The 15,148-nt window shown below is 49.1% G+C and overlaps 1 protein-coding gene and 1 long non-coding RNA gene across 2 annotated transcripts in view; both read left to right on the forward strand.

The window, feature by feature from the left end:
- Positions 1–2,990: 2,990 nt before the first annotated feature.
- Positions 2,991–6,772, forward strand: LOC131497366 (uncharacterized). The gene is made up of 3 exons (XR_009254919.1): positions 2,991–3,171; positions 5,151–5,295; positions 5,793–6,772. It is a non-coding gene; the product is annotated as an uncharacterized LOC131497366 (long non-coding RNA).
- Positions 6,773–8,940: 2,168 nt separating this feature from the next.
- LOC131498158 (signal transducer and activator of transcription 5B) overlaps positions 8,941–15,148 on the forward strand; it is a 66,071-nt gene continuing 59,863 nt past the window's right edge. The window contains exon 1 of the mRNA XM_058705094.1: positions 8,941–9,097. The gene's annotated coding sequence lies outside the window, so the exon portion shown is untranslated. The remainder of the gene's footprint in view (positions 9,098–15,148) is intronic.

Raw genomic sequence — 15,148 nt, forward strand, 5'->3', positions numbered from 1 at the left:
AGGGGAAAGACTGGGGATTCCAGAGAAGGCGGCTCACCACCAGGGCCCTGCCCTCCCCTCCTTCCATTACTCCCACCACCCTGCACTCGCCCCTGCAGTGGAAACAGGAAAGAACCTTGGCAGTCATATGTTTCGAACCCCTCCCCCAAATTTGGCAGATAAGAAATGGAAGTCGGGAGAGGGGAAGGGGCTTGCCCAGGGTCACAGAGTGGGCATATGGCCTAGTTGGCAGACTGTGATCCATAAATGATCCTGCCCCTCTGCTCACCCCGCCCAGTCACATCTGAGGTTGGTCCTACCTTCAGAAAGGTTTGGGAAGTCCGGGAGGGCTGTTTTGAATCCTCACAATCTCACAACTGCCTGTAGGCCTTGCCAGAGCAGGGAACAGCCTCCCTGAGCCTTGCATGGGTCACAGCCCCCTCCCTGAGAGCCCCTGCAGAGTTGGGCAAGGCTGGGCTGGAAACCTTCCATCACCTTTGCCCAGCTTTCCTCTCCTCTGGGCCTCCGCTCGGCCTGGCAGCCGGCACTGGCAGCACCAAGGGAGGGCCCAGCTGGGCCAAGACCATGTGTCCTGGAGGGAATCATTCTCATCTATCTCCCTCCCTCCCTACGCCTTCTTGGATCTGCCCTTTTCTCTCCATTCCCTCCCCCCTCCCCACCTTCTTGCCCCTCAGTAAACCTCCCCCCCTCCACTTTCATTCTTTGTACTTCAGGGAAAAGGCCAAGTTTCAAGCTGCAGAAGCTGGGATGTCTGGGTCTCACACACACGTTTCCATGTGTGGCTGCAGCCTCTTAGTCTCATGGAGGAGGAAGCACATGGCCTCTGCCTGCTTCTTGCCTCCCTCCGGACCGATTCATTTGGCAGAGGAGGGCCAGACACACAGAGCTAGGAGACCACCTGGAACGAGAGTCAAGTGTCAGAGCTGGGAAGACCTGTAAAGATGATTTTACAAATGGGGAAACAGAGGCTGGAGAGAGGAAGAGACTTGGTCAGTGTCACACAACCTGTTAGTGGCAGATCCAAACCTACTGCTACACGGAGGGTGGGCCCACCTTGGCCTCTGTGCCCTCCAGCCTCTGGCTTCCAGAAGATGGGTAAGCCAGTTGTTGGGAGGAGATTCCTTGGGTTCCAAGTCCTCTGAGCCACATCTGGAGGACAGAGGACCACCCTTGCCATGTACCCACTTCTAGGCATCTGGAGAAGGTGCTGTTGGGGTGCCAAATCCAGAGTGGGAGCTCTGCCTGCCCACTTCCAGGCAGCTGCCTGTCCAGCCAGCTCCCCAGGGCCTGCAGGGGCCTGCTGCTCCAGCTGGCAGCTGCCCCCACCAAACATCTGGCTAGATTGGGCTGGGCTGGACTGGAAGGAGGATGGTCCTGGGTCCTAAAAAACCAGGACTGAGGTGCCAGTGAGCAAAACTGGAAGGGTTGGCCTAAGTGGAGATGCCCTAACACCTTCTGTGAGCTCACATGCTGTGCCCCCACCTTGTGTCCAGTGGCTGCAGCTGTCCCCCCTCTCCCCCCCCCCCACCCCACTGACTCTGACTCTCTCCCCATTTGCCCTCTGCCTTTGAGGCCCTGAATCCCAATGTCCTTCACTGCATGTTGCCTCCTCTTGCTTTTTGATTCTCCTCCTTTTGATTCTTTCTCTCTAGGTATCTGTTCTGTCTCTGGTTCTTTGACTCTGTCTGGGTTTCTCTCCATTTCCTTGTGCCTCTGTCTTCCCTTTGCAACGCAGTGGGGGAGGAGGAGGAGCTTTGGAGCTTTCCCAGGATGGGCAAAGGCCACCCAAGGGAGTGAAGGAGGGAAGGGTGTCAAAGTTGGGTTGGGGGCAGAGGTGATTGTGGTCGTGGCTCCGGATAACACAACTACCCGGAAATGTCAAATTTGGGGTTTCTTTTTGCTTTCAATCCTCTGCTTTGGTCTCTGCTATTTCCCACCACAAAGCACCCTAGTGGTTTTAGGGGCCCAGACTATAGAGGAGAAAACTGAGGCCTCCGGGATGGGGTTCAGGAAGATCAGAAACTTTCTAAGGTCTGGACTGAGTTGGGATCCCAGGCCTCTGCTAATTGCCTCTCATTCCCAATTCCAAGACATAGCATTACATGGGCAGTGAGGAAGGATTTTTAAAAATCACACGGAATACATTCCCTAAAGGAAGACTGACCATAAAATATTATTAGGAATAACGATAATCCCTAGCCTCGTTTGTAGTTTGCACACCACGCATACAGCCTGAACTGAATCGTGGCACGTTGGCATACAAACATCGTTGTACTGATCTTTGCAACAACCTCAAAGGGAGGCAGAGTCACATTCATCCCCTTGGATTAGTCCAGAAAGGAGACCTGTCCACAGCTGTCTGGCCAGTAAGTGTACAGCTGACACCGGGACCCAAGTGGACGGCCCCACGGAGAGGTCTCGGGATAGCCTTCCTCAACTGCCGGCAACCCCAGCACACGCCACAGAGGGAGGACATCTCCTTTGGCTGGGCTAGCCCATCACGGTTCTGTGGCACGGAGTGAGGCACACCGTCTCCATGTCAGTCCGTTCCCCTGCTCTGTTGACCTGTGCGTTATATGAAGATGGGTTTAAGTTTATGGAGGAAGGGAAGAGTCATCCCGAGTCCCGTTTCTAGCCTGCCCTTGGAAACAAGGTTAGCCCAGAAGGCTGAGCTCATGCCCCCTTCCCTGGGGAGAACAGATCAAGGTCACCTTGACCTAACTGGCCCTGGGGGTGGAGGGAGGTGGTACAGAGATGTCTTTGTTTCCTCTGCTCCAAGTCCCTTCTTCAAGGAGAGTTTCCATCTTGTGGGAGCCAGAGGGGAGGCAGGGTGGGGGTGAAGAGCCTTCCCAAGAAAGCTGGAGGCATTCCAGGAAGTATCTCTGTGCTGGCAGAAGGAGAGCTGAAGCCTTGGGCTTAAACCTCCGGCTTCTCCCACCGCCCCCACCCCCCACCCCCACCTTGCCTCTGCTGGGATTGTCTGCTTTCTCTCCAGCCCTGCCCCCAAAGCTCCTGAAAGGGGGGGGGGCACAGGCCCACACTCAGCATATACAGCACCCCTAAGACCACACTGTCCCTGCCTCTCCCGTCTCCATATCCTGGTACCTCCCTGTAGAAATGCTGTCCCCAGCTGTTCCCATTCTCATCCCTGGAGACACAGCAGGACCGAGGGTAAGTAATTCTGTGTGAATCTGGGGGAGAGGAAGGAGTTGCTGGGTCCTGGGTGAAGCCTGTCTGCCCTTCCTGCCTCTGTCCCTTGTCCTCTACCCCTCTTCAGGGAAGTCAGTTTACAGTGAAGTTACCAGAGAACACAAGGCCATCCTGCCTGAGGCACAGCGACTCTGCTCCGTTTCTGAGAATAGGGGCGGGAGGGGTACAGGACACACTGGGTGGGTGGGAGGGAGAGCCTGTCCAGCTGCCTGAGCCACCTGCCCAGGGAGAGCCACCTGTGGAACAAGGAGAAGAGGGGGTGCAACGTCTGTGCTTAGCACACATTTCCTCCCCAGTCGGGAGAACAGGATGGAGCCCAGCCTTTGCTGTTCCTTCTCACTACACAGAAGGATCCTGGAGCCCTGGAGCCTGGGGGGTGGAGAGAGGAGAGGTGGGCACAGAGCTGGGTCCCCGAGCAGGGCTGCCAGCTGTCTTGAGGAGAGCCCTGGCTGGAATCTGACTCCCATCCTGTTCCACGAAGACCACCAGGTCTCTCTTCTCACTCACCTCATTTCTCCTCCTTCCAGGCCAACAAGAAATCTCCCGTGCCTTAGCCAGCCCAGTAGCCAACCTCAAGCCCTCGGAGGGACGTGCGGGAGAGGACTCCTTCCCTGCTACCCCCACCACTTGGCCACTTTCCTTAGTTATGACTAGAGGGGCTTCCTTTCTCCCTGTCCCTGGTTCTCATTGTTCCCTGGTGTATTATGTCACAAACCCACCCACATCTTCACTGCCGACTCCCCTGCTCCCAGCCTCCAAAATTGGCTCCCAAATGATGTCCAGGCCAATGCTCCATCCCTGCCTTGCTGGCTACTGGCCTGCTCTTCTTTTGGTGCTGAAATCCACCCTACGCATGGGCCTTCCCTTTACTCCTGCTCCAGTCATGCAGTCCCCTAGTCCACTGGCCTCTCTCACTCCAAGCTATGCCCCCCCCGCCCCCCGCCATTCCACCTACCTGGAATGCCATCCTCCCTTGGCCATCTGGTAACATCCTCCCCCCTTTTCATGGGGTCAGTGTGGTGTAGAGAAAAATGCAAAGACTTTGGACCTGGTACAAAGCCTGCTCTGCTGTGTGACTTTGGGCAGGTTAGTCCGCCTCTCTGGGCCGAGCCACCTCCTTTGTAAAAGAGGAACAGCAAGAGCCATCTCGTAGGATTGCTGTGAAGGATTGTCAGTCACAGCGATGAGCACCTAAGAGGTGTTCAGGGACCTTGGCCAGTGGAGGTAGTAGGCATTTTCTCCTCTGCTGTCCTGCAGCTCTCAATCCTGTACTTCAGGCCGCTTCTTGTGGCTCTTAACTAGTTGCTGAAAGGGCTGTGTTCCACTGCTTGGTTCCTAGTAGAGGCTTCACAGATATTTGTTGGCTTAGTGAGGTTCCCTCAAACAGGACAGGGCTTCTCCACGCTCTGACACTTCCGGGGTTCCCTTACACTAGTACAGACCCCTGTTTCCCTCTCACACATCCTGACCCACAGCACCCAGAAGGCTCTTTCCTCTCTCATCCTGGCCTCTGCCAGCTCTAGTCCCACTTGACCTGCTTTCCTGCCCATGGCAGCAGCAGCCGCCGCCTTATCCTTGTCTGGTGCTGGGCTGACTTTTGAGTTCTTTTCTTTTCTTTTCTTTTCTTTTCTTTTCTTTTCTTTTCTTTTCTTTTCTTTTCTTTTTTTTTTAAGTTTATTTATTTTTGAGAGAGAGAGAGAGGCAGAAGATGAGCAGGGAGGGGCAGAGAGACACAGAATCCAAAGAAAGCCCCGGGCTCCGAGCTGTCAGCACAGAGCCCGATGCAGGGCTCGAACCCATAAACCATGAGATTATGACCTGAGCCGAAGGTGGCCGCCTAACCGACTGAGCCACCCAGGTGCCCCTTGAGTTCTTAGTCCTACCCAGCGAGCCAGCAAGATATTGCCTGGGGTGATGCTCTCTTCTCTCCTCTGTGTCAGCCCTGCCATCTCCGGATAATGCAGCATTGCCCTGGAGCTCTGGGTGGAGAGGGAAGGCTGACCCCGTCCCAGAAGCCAGGTGGGAGCCCCTTCGGCTTTCCAGAGAGCCAGCCACCCCTTTAGTTCTTGCTGGAAGGGAGCCCAGGTAAGTGAGGTGCACAAGGGCAAGACAGAGAGTATGTGAGAGTCCCCAGGTGAGTCTAAGGACCTGCGCCTCCATTGCTCACATCCCATCTCCCCACCCTCACCTCACCACCGTCCCAGGCCCTCCTGGCCCAGCAAGCTGGCTGGGGTTGGGCTGAAGGAAGGAAAGAGAAACATACATTTATCAAATGCCTTTTCTGCAAGCCAGCCATGACGCTTAGTTACTTTCACAAACATTGTCTCTCCACTTTCTTCACTAAAAGAAAGTTCATTTTCCTAATGTTTTAGTTATTTCTTTAAGTTTTATTTATTTAGGTAATCTCTACACCCAATATGGGGCTTGAACTCATGACCCCGAGATCAAGAGTTGCATGCTTTTCCAACTGAGCCAGCCAGGGGCCCCTTCCTAATATTTTAATAGGTAGTATAGCGCATGGTATAAAACTCAGACGATTCAAAATGGCGAAGAATTAGTCTTTCTCCTTTCCTGTCCCCTAGATCCCCTCTGCAGGAGCAACCACAATTACTCCAGTCTTGTATGCATCCCAGAAAGATTCTATGCATTTGCAAATGTCTATTATACTTTACTTCCCATGACTCACACAAGAGGGAAAATGAGGCCCTCAGAGAAGTGAAGTACTTTGACTAAGGTCACACAGCTGGTAAGTTGGCAGAGCTGGGATTTGGAAGCAGATCTAACTGAAAAACTCAGCTCCTTTCACCGCCCACGCTCTGGCAGAGGTAAGCCCTGGCATTGACAAAGCCTCTCCTGAACCACTGGCTGTGACAAATCTCCATTCTAAGGCCCTGGAGATCTGCCTTCCTGTCCGTTGAATGTCCAATGCCTGTATTGACTTAATAAGGAGGAGTCATGCCCCTATGAAAGAAAAGTTCCCACAAGGGTCCTTCCTTCTGTGTGGCTGGTGGTTCCCCAGGGACAGCCTGATTCCCAGGGTTCAGAGCATTCTGGAGAAGGAAACCACACGAGCATGGGTCTCTAACTAGAGGGGGTTGTGGCTGTGGTTTCAATGATGTTTCCAGAAAATGGCCTACGTTCTCCCTGGGGGCAGGCTGGGCTGAGGGAGGTGTGAAGTAGGAGCTGTTTTCTGTGGTAGCCACATGCTTGTCCTCCAGAGCAAGGGAAGGAGGCTCAAGTCAGTCCCCGGTTGAGAGTAGGCTGGACATATGGACAAGGGCTACCCACCAGACTTCCAGGCTCTCCCCAAGCGTCGTTCTCTCCTGGGTCAGGACAGGGTTGGCTAAGAGATGACCAACTCTCTCTCTCCAGTGGATGTCACTACATCTCTGGGTATGTCTCTGAGAACTTTCTATATGGGCTCTCTGTAGGGCTTTCTGGATCCTAGCTTCCTGTTCAGTTTCTTTCTTTCTAGGACTCCTTCTGTGTTATGTCTCAATCTGGTGTCTCCTCCACGTAGGGAACTATGTCCCTGAGGCCCAAGAGAAGAAGCTCTCACCTCATCCGGATTGGCAAGTAGGGAGGGTGTTAGACCTTCCTTCCTCTCAGGTTGACAATGTTCTTGTTTTGCTGAGGTAGTCACTCAGAACATTCTGTCCTTCGTGTCTGTGCACACAGCCAGCCAGATCTAGCTTTGTGCATAGTGGTCAGTCAGAGATGGGTTATGAGACGAAGGAATAAAGAGGTGTACCTGCCCCACCCTCCAGGGCACCCTGCGGCTATCTGTCAAGGCAGCTGGATCCAGTCCTAGACCTGACCAGTCCTAGGAAGAGAGGTGTAAATCTTAGCCTTTACTGAAAACAGTAATAGTAGTTAACAGCTGTATAGTGCTTTAAGGCATTTGAAGCCCTATACACATATTACCTCACTTAATTCCTACAACAATGCTACAAGGTAAGTCCTATTACTATTACCACATTACAATGAGGAAATTGAGACCAAAAACTTGCTTAAGATCACATAGCTCGAGGAGGTGACTGCTTTTAGATTCTTTACTCTTAATTACTACACAGTTCTCGTGGTTTCCATTTCTATTCCTAGAGTGGAGAGTTTGTTCCTCAAATGTTTATTGGGTGTCTGCTCTGTGCTGGGCAGGGGGTGGATTTAAAGGTACATGGGATATCGTGTGCTGGCAGGGGTAGAGAGACATATAAACAAGAGATTGTCCTTCAACACTAGAGGTGCCATAATAGGGGCATGAACATCAGGAAAACAGGGGGAGAGAGGTTCTCACTGCCTGGACCAACTGTCACCGAAGGCAGGAGGTACATTCCAGGCAGAGGAACAGCACGTGTGCAGGTGCAAAAACTTTCGAGAGAAATGCAGTGTGCTCAAGTGTTGAAACATCTTGCACAGTGACTGCCAGAGAGGTGCCAGAATGCTCAGTGCTGGTGCTTCCATCCAGCTTCCTGCTCCAGCCTGTCCTCCTGGTCCAGCCTCCAAATGCCCTGCACCAACTCTGGGCAAAGCACTGTGCCAGGTGTTGGCCCAGAGTGTGGGATAGAAGCAGTTGCCTGGGTGGGGGAGAAGGACTTTGTGATCAGCTACAGACACAAAAATCTTTGTGGCTGGTGTTATTCTGGAGGGGAAGGGAAGGCTGCTGGGAAGAGCTGCCAAAGGAGGATTATGGGAGATCTTGGGGCCTTGCAGATCTTGGTCATCTCTGGACATGAAGATTTGCAGACTGTAGGGAAGGGAAGCTCTGGGTGTATGTGTGGAGTCCTTCTCCTTCTGCCCCTGCAGCTAGGTTTCTGGAGATCTGACATGCCTTGCTTTGGTGCTGGCCCTTGGCGGGTTGCCAGGGAAACGGTTGGCCAGCTCCAGAGATGTAGCCAGAGGAGAGTGGGTGACTCAGGCTGCCTTCTCAGATACCACACCCCCTCCCCATTACATGGAAAAGTCTCTCAGAGACCCCTTTCCCTGGATCTTACAAAGGTGATGGTGCTTATTCTTCCTTCTCTTGGTTACGCAGCCAGTCCCTCCCCGAAGCTCTAACTGGCCGGAGCGAGCAAAAGTCCCCAGGGAAGGAGATGGTGTCAGACGCCCCTTCCCCCCGCCGCCCCCCCTCCCCCATTCACTCTGGAACAGTGGACCGATCCAGTTGACTTGGGCGAGTGTAAACTCCCGCTGTGTCCATTCAGGCTTTCCGCCCGATGGTAAGCGGCAGTTCTGGCTGAAACGCCCTCCAGGGAGCAAACCCGGGATAATTATTGATGGGGCAGCGGTGGACTTCTGACCTGGGCCTGGGAGGGATAGGACCCGGAACGTGGGCCTCAGCCCGGGGGAAGGGCGGGTGGCGGGCCGCGGAGGGGGTTGCCAATCAACGCGACCACAACAGTCTGGCCCGAGCCCTGCTCGTGGTGGTCGAGTCGACCCAAACAAAGCAGCATGTGCTCGTGACCCCGGGGGACCCGGCTCGGGAGCCGAGAGGGGACGCCACCCGTCTGAGCAACAAGGGGCTGCGCGTGGCGCCAGCGCCTCCCCCCCCCCCCGCCCCCCCAACCCCTCCGCTCCCAGCCCGGCGCGCCGAGGGGTTCCGGGTCCTTCCAGGGCGGCCGCGGACCCGGTGCGAGGGACCACGGGACTCGCGATCGCGCGCCGGGCGGAACCAGGAAGCGGCGCGCGCCGGCGCGGGGCGCGCTCGGGCCTCGGTGCGCGAGCGGCGCGCGCGCCCCCGCGGGTCCCGGCGTGAGGAGACTCGGCGGCTGGAGCCGTCACCCCGGGCGGGGACCCTGCGCAGGCGACTACGCGCGGCGGCCCGGCCGAGGGAGGGAGCGAGCGAGCGGGCGGGCGGCGGCGGCGGCTGGCGCCCGAGGGGCCGAGCGAGGTAGGAGCTGCGGGGCGACTCCCGGGCTCGGGGCCGGAGAGCGAGGCCGGGGAGCCCGCCCGGGCGGGGCCCCGCGCCCCGGCCGCCCAGACGCCCGGCAGGGCCGCGCCGCCGCCATCGCTCCGCGGGCCGGGAGGCGGCCTCGGTGACTGCGCGCCGGGGGCGGGGGGCTCAGGGGGCGAGGGCACTGGGGGCGCGCGAGGGGCGTCGTGCCGCGGCGGTGGCGGGCCGAGGGTGTGGAGTGTGGGGACCGTGCGGGCGCGTGTGTCGGGGTGGGCGTGTGAAGGGCCCCGGCGCCGACCCCCGCCAGCGGAGGGGGCTGTTGTGGGCCACCTCACACCTCCGGGTTGCAGTGCCAAGTAGCCGTTGGCGTCCCCTTGCTTTTTCTCCTTTTTCGAAAGAAGGATCTGCGACTCCCGGGGGTGGGATGAGCTCGGGGGGTGCCCGGTGGGGTGGGAGGTGTTCGCCTAGCCTCGAGGAACAGTGCCTTATAAGGAGTCAAGACAACAAATACGAATGTTTCCATACGGCTCTGGGGTGCGGGATCCCACATCAGGACCCGCCAAGGCCCGGGCTGGTGCGTGTGGCGGTGGGATGTGGCGTGCCCTTTTTTTTTTTTTTTTTTTTTTTTTTGCTAGCCAGGGCTAAAGAGTAAAAAAGTGCGCCTGGTGTCGGGGTAGATATGGAGAGTCGGAAGGGGAGTCGTGGTGTCACAAAAGCTGGTCTGAGGCTGAAGGAATCTGGCAAGATGGTCACGCTGATCAAAGAGGAAAGAACTTGTGTGGAGCAAGAGGCGTTTGCAAACACTTGTAGCCAGCAGTGATGGAAAAGGCGAGGAAGAAAAACAAGTGTCAGCTTTTAGGAAGATGAGATTAGTGAAAACCACAAGAATGTTAAAGGCAGAAAGAGATAGCGATCCTCTCTTTCCCGGAGAACCATGCCCAGTTCTTTTTCTTCTTGTCCCCCATGCTCCTGTCAGACCTTTATATCAAACAAATAGTACTGAAAGTGGGTCATGGAATGTTAAGAGCTGGAAAGGACCCTGGCAATGATGGCGCTCTCTTTTATTGTACAAATGAGGAAACTGAGGCCCCAGGTAGATGGAGAAGGTGATCTGCTCGGTTCACGCAGCTGTTCAGTCGTCCTGGGACTGAAATGTCGGTCTGAGGACTCTTAGATCAGTGCTCTGCCCAAAACCCTATGGAGTAGTGGATTTTTGCCTAAATACAGTTCCATTAATTGTCTCTGGAATGTCCTTGGGAAATGCCCCTTGAAAGGGCTGTGTGTCACCAAATTATTAAACTGAGTTTTATGTCATTTTCTCAGTGTTCAAATGATGTTTATCATCCACTGATATCTTAGGTTTCCAAAGTGGTTGGATAGCTGCCTGGGCCATAATAAGCTTTCAGCTGTTGTGTATATTACCTCAAATAATTCTGTTATTGTTCGATGAATATAATATAATTTTGCCTCTTTCTTCAACATTCTTCTGTTATGGTTCATTTGTTTATATTGTATTGTTTATATTTAATGGCTGTTAGAAAACAATGTGTTTTATTTTGTGTACCTTTCACATTTTTCTAATTTTATGTCGTAACACCGTGAACATTGGATCAGTTCTGATCATTTCACATGGTGGAATCCTATTGATTGACCTTATATCAAGGCTTTGGGTTTTTTATTTGTTTTGGTACCAATTTCCATCTCATGGAAGATTACAGTTGTTAGAATTGATAGTATAAATGGGAGAAGGGGCTGCCAATTTTAAGAAAAATTTACCATGAGACAATTTGCGATGTCTGTCCCGTTCAATTAAAACACCACCACACCTTTGGTCAGGTAAGTGTTATCTAGTAGATTGCTTGTGTTCCGTAGCCTTTGGAAGATGAAAATTTCAAGCACCTGGTTGAGATACAGGGAAGGAATGGAGAGATCTTTTCAAAAAAGCAAAACCTCAGAAGCAAAAAAAAAAAAAAAAAAAAAGAGTTGATTTCTATCACTAGCAGTTTGGTTATTGCATAACTTGGAGCTGAACTACATAAAATCTTTGCTGTATACCCAACTCAATAAATTATCCCACCTTCTCCCTAGTCCTGGCCTTTTCAGCATTCATGTTTTTGCCAACAGGATATTAATATGGATTGTATTAAGAAATTTAAGGTGGATGTATTTCTTCAATGGGTACTCCCTGATATATGTGATAGAAGGTGGGGGGGGGGAAGTGCTATCATTGTTTGAAGTGTTACAACATAAATATTTTGGTCAGCACTTCCTATTGTGTCCCAACTTCTCATTTCATCTTCATTTGCTTGCTCTCAATTGATTTTTTAAAATGTTCTTTACATAGACAAAAACCACATCAAGACTAGCAAAGGGTGTCATTATTGCTCTTTTGGTACTTATGTCAAGTTTTTCAAGTTATATTAGTGTTGGTTTTCAAGTTATTTGTGATTTGTGTTAGGTTTATATTTATGAACGTGCATGTGGTGGTTCATTTGGCTTGTTTTTATGTAGGTAGGTGATAGAAGCAGTCTTGTAAAAGGAATATGTTATAAATAGGTAAATAACACATGCAAGATTAGATTGCAGGTTGAAGGTAGAATCAAAGGAATCTTACTACTGCCCTGTAAACATGTGTGTATCTCATAAAAGTATTCACAGATCTCTGGATGTGCTACCTACCAAGTGAGACATTTTTTCCCCTTCTATTAGAGTGCAGTAGATTACCGCATTATTCCTACAAAAAAAGGAAGCAAAAAACTTCCAGTTTTTATTAACTGGTTTTGAGTATTTGAAACTTATTCTTTTAACAAGTTAATTTGACAGTTCCAGGTTACTGAGTTCATAATAAAGTGGCAGAATACTTTGACTCCGGAACTTAATAAAAATTATCTTGAAAAGTTAGCTCTCAAGTGTCACTGTCCCCAATTTTGTGTAGTGGTTAAAGGAAAAAAAAAATTCTTTAAGTCTTGGCTTTGTTAATAGAAATGTTCTAAAATCAGAAGTATTTTTTCCCCTGCAATGTTGGAAACACAACAGTTTTATGCTTATTTCTGGGAATAAGAAAGTCAGATTTAACAATCTAGTTTCCATTGATCAGACAGTTTTCTGTACATTTAAGTCATGAGTATCACAGTGATAAAAACTTTTTTAAAAAATTATATTCATTTTTAATAATTCTGTCTTTATTTTAAGTAGAATATTGACATCGGATGTTTTCTTCTTATGATGATCCTGTTACTGAAACACTTAAGCCAGTTTGGAGAAGACTTTATGTATGTAAATCTATGCTATTTTTACTGATCAAAGAGAGGAGTACTTTACAGGAGTTAGATTTTTAGTTGGTTAAATACCCTCACTTTTGGTGTTTTCAGGGTTTTAGATGACGTTTATTACTTTTGTTAGTTTTGGTCACACCCATGACTTCCTTGGAAGGTATCTTTGAGGTTTGGTTTCCTTTTTTTTTTTTTTTTTTTTTTTAATGGTAATATTGGGGTGGGGGTGCTTCCTGTTTGTATTTTCAAAATTAGGTCCACATATTAACTTTCTTGTTGTGTCACATTTTTATTTTAAACATATAAAGCATCAGATGCCATGTGGTTTATCTTTGTCCATTGTACTGCTTTATGACTCCCTTACCGAACTCAGACTAAATACCCAGTTGGGAAGGCAGGACATTCCTGAATCTTTTCCCAACTGAAGGACTCTTACAACAACAAAGGTGCAACGAACAGAAAAATGGGGCTGTAGCTATCCGTTTCCTTCCAGGTACCTACATAATTATAGTACTAAGAGTTGAAATGTGTTCTGTGGAGTCTTGAAGGTCAGAGTTTTAAAGAGGGCTTGCCTTGGGCTTATGTAATATAGAACCCGCCTATTAACTAGTGACTATAGCAGTTTTTCTGACCAACTTAAGTCATACAGAATGTCATGGAGAATTTAAATAAGAATTAGGACAAATTTAGGGTATGGTAGTAGAACTTAGGAGAAATCACCCTCAGCCATAAAACTCTTCCTTGACCCTCCCAGATAATTTTTACATAGTGTGTCACCTTTAACATAAATGTTGGAATACAAGTTATGTGGAGCCTTGAGAAGTACATCCTTGAAAGAAGTACATATAGTATTGTTCCAGTGATTAAAGCAAGTGGCCTTTTCCTGACCCTCAACTAACTTTGTTCTAAGAAGTATAAATGACTAAATAGACTCCTGATTAAATTGGAATTCAAACATGTTTGCAGTTTAGGGACAGTTTATCTCTCCTAAATTTTATTTTGGATCACATTACTGAAGGCAATACTGCATTAGCATGTTGCACAGTTATGCATAGTGCACTTTGTAGTCGAGTTTAATACAGAATGTCTTGACCTCCCACTCCTCCCCCCCCATATTCAGTAAAGGAGAGTAATAATTTGTCACACACTGGATATTTTCTTCCCTGGATTTATTTGTAACAATTACATCTATTTCCCATGTATTATAATACTTTTAAGATGAAAAATACATGTATTGATTCATAACGTTTATCTTTTGGAAGCTAGCTTGCAAGATCTATTCCGACACTCACCCTCCATTTATTCTTCCATTGCTTTTGGCACTCTTAACTTTTTTTTTTTTTAAATGTTTTACAGATTTCTGTTATGAAGAGAAATATCTCCACATTCTATGCACTGCTAGTTTTTTGAGGTGCTTGTGCTGACTCATTTTTTAAATTCTACTAAGATATAGAGTATGGTTTGAGAGCAGTAATGAGATTCTCAGAAAATATGAAAACTTTCCTTTCTGACTAGTTAGAGAAAGGTTGGGGAAGACAAGGGGAAATACATCAATGAGCCAATCAATTATTGTTATTTGTTGGGATTAATTTGATGACTAATATTTTCTTTTTTTTATGTTTTATTTATTTTTGAGAGAGAGAGAGAGAGGCAGAGAGAGAGAGAGGCAGAGAGAGAGAGAGAGAAAGAGAGAGGTAGAGAGAGAGAGAGAGAGAGAAAGAGGCAGAGTGAGAGGGAGACACAAATTCCAAAGCAGACTCTAAGCTCTGAGCTCTCAGCACAGAGCCCCCCACACAGGGCTCGAACTCATGAACCGTGAGATCATGACCTGAGCCAAAGTCGGATGTTTAACCAACTGAGCCACCCAGGCGCTCCGATGACTAATATTTTCAATGCCCATCAGGCTAGTAAAGTGAATTTGGCTTTACCCTGCAATGGTGTAGGACAAACCCAAGTATTTTCTAATACTGCTTGTTTTCCCCTTGTAGGGGATTTTTTCTGCATATGGGAGATCAAGCCAGAGTTACTAATAACAGCCACATCCATGGTTTGTATTAAAAACAACTATTTACCACTGTGGGCTATAGCTCTACCTACCATGGGCTCATCTGGAAAGATGTACTAGTTATCTATATAATAATTATGCCCTCTTTCAAAAAGTGATCAGAAAATTAGTTAAAAAGTACTTCAAATTAGGTCTAAAACTTAAAAGTAGAAAGATAATAAAAATGATACCTAACATTGTCCACTTACAGTGTGCCAAGCAGAGACTATTATAAGCTCCTGCCATGTTTTAACTCATGATCTTCAGAGGGTGGGTATTATTTTCAGATGAAAGATGAAGAAGTGGCAACAGAGAAGTTGAGTAACTTGTCCAAGGTCACATTGCTAGTAATAATGGCAGAGCTGGATCCAGACCCAGACCAAGCTGATTCCAGAGACTGTGTTCCTGACCACTGCACTGCAAAAGCTCACTTGGTTTCTTTGAGACTTCTGTTTCTTTATTTGTGTTCCCAAATGGACTCTTGTTTGTTTTTAATAGAAAAAAAAAATTATATGTATTTAGAAATTTTTAAAGTTTATGAAGGTAATTGTAAGTATTTTTCCAACTAATGTATATAATCCTAGTGGAAATTATGTAAAAACAGAGAAGGTCTTAATTCTAACTATAAATTTCCTTTGTTGTTCTTCCACTAACATTACCATATACATCATGGGAGAAGAGCTATAAGCTATCTCCTTGGCCTCTCATTACAAACAAAAGGATCATTTATGC

The sequence above is a fragment of the Neofelis nebulosa genome, chromosome 16 (assembly GCF_028018385.1).
Source record: "Neofelis nebulosa isolate mNeoNeb1 chromosome 16, mNeoNeb1.pri, whole genome shotgun sequence".
Taxonomy (NCBI): Eukaryota; Metazoa; Chordata; class Mammalia; order Carnivora; family Felidae; genus Neofelis; species Neofelis nebulosa.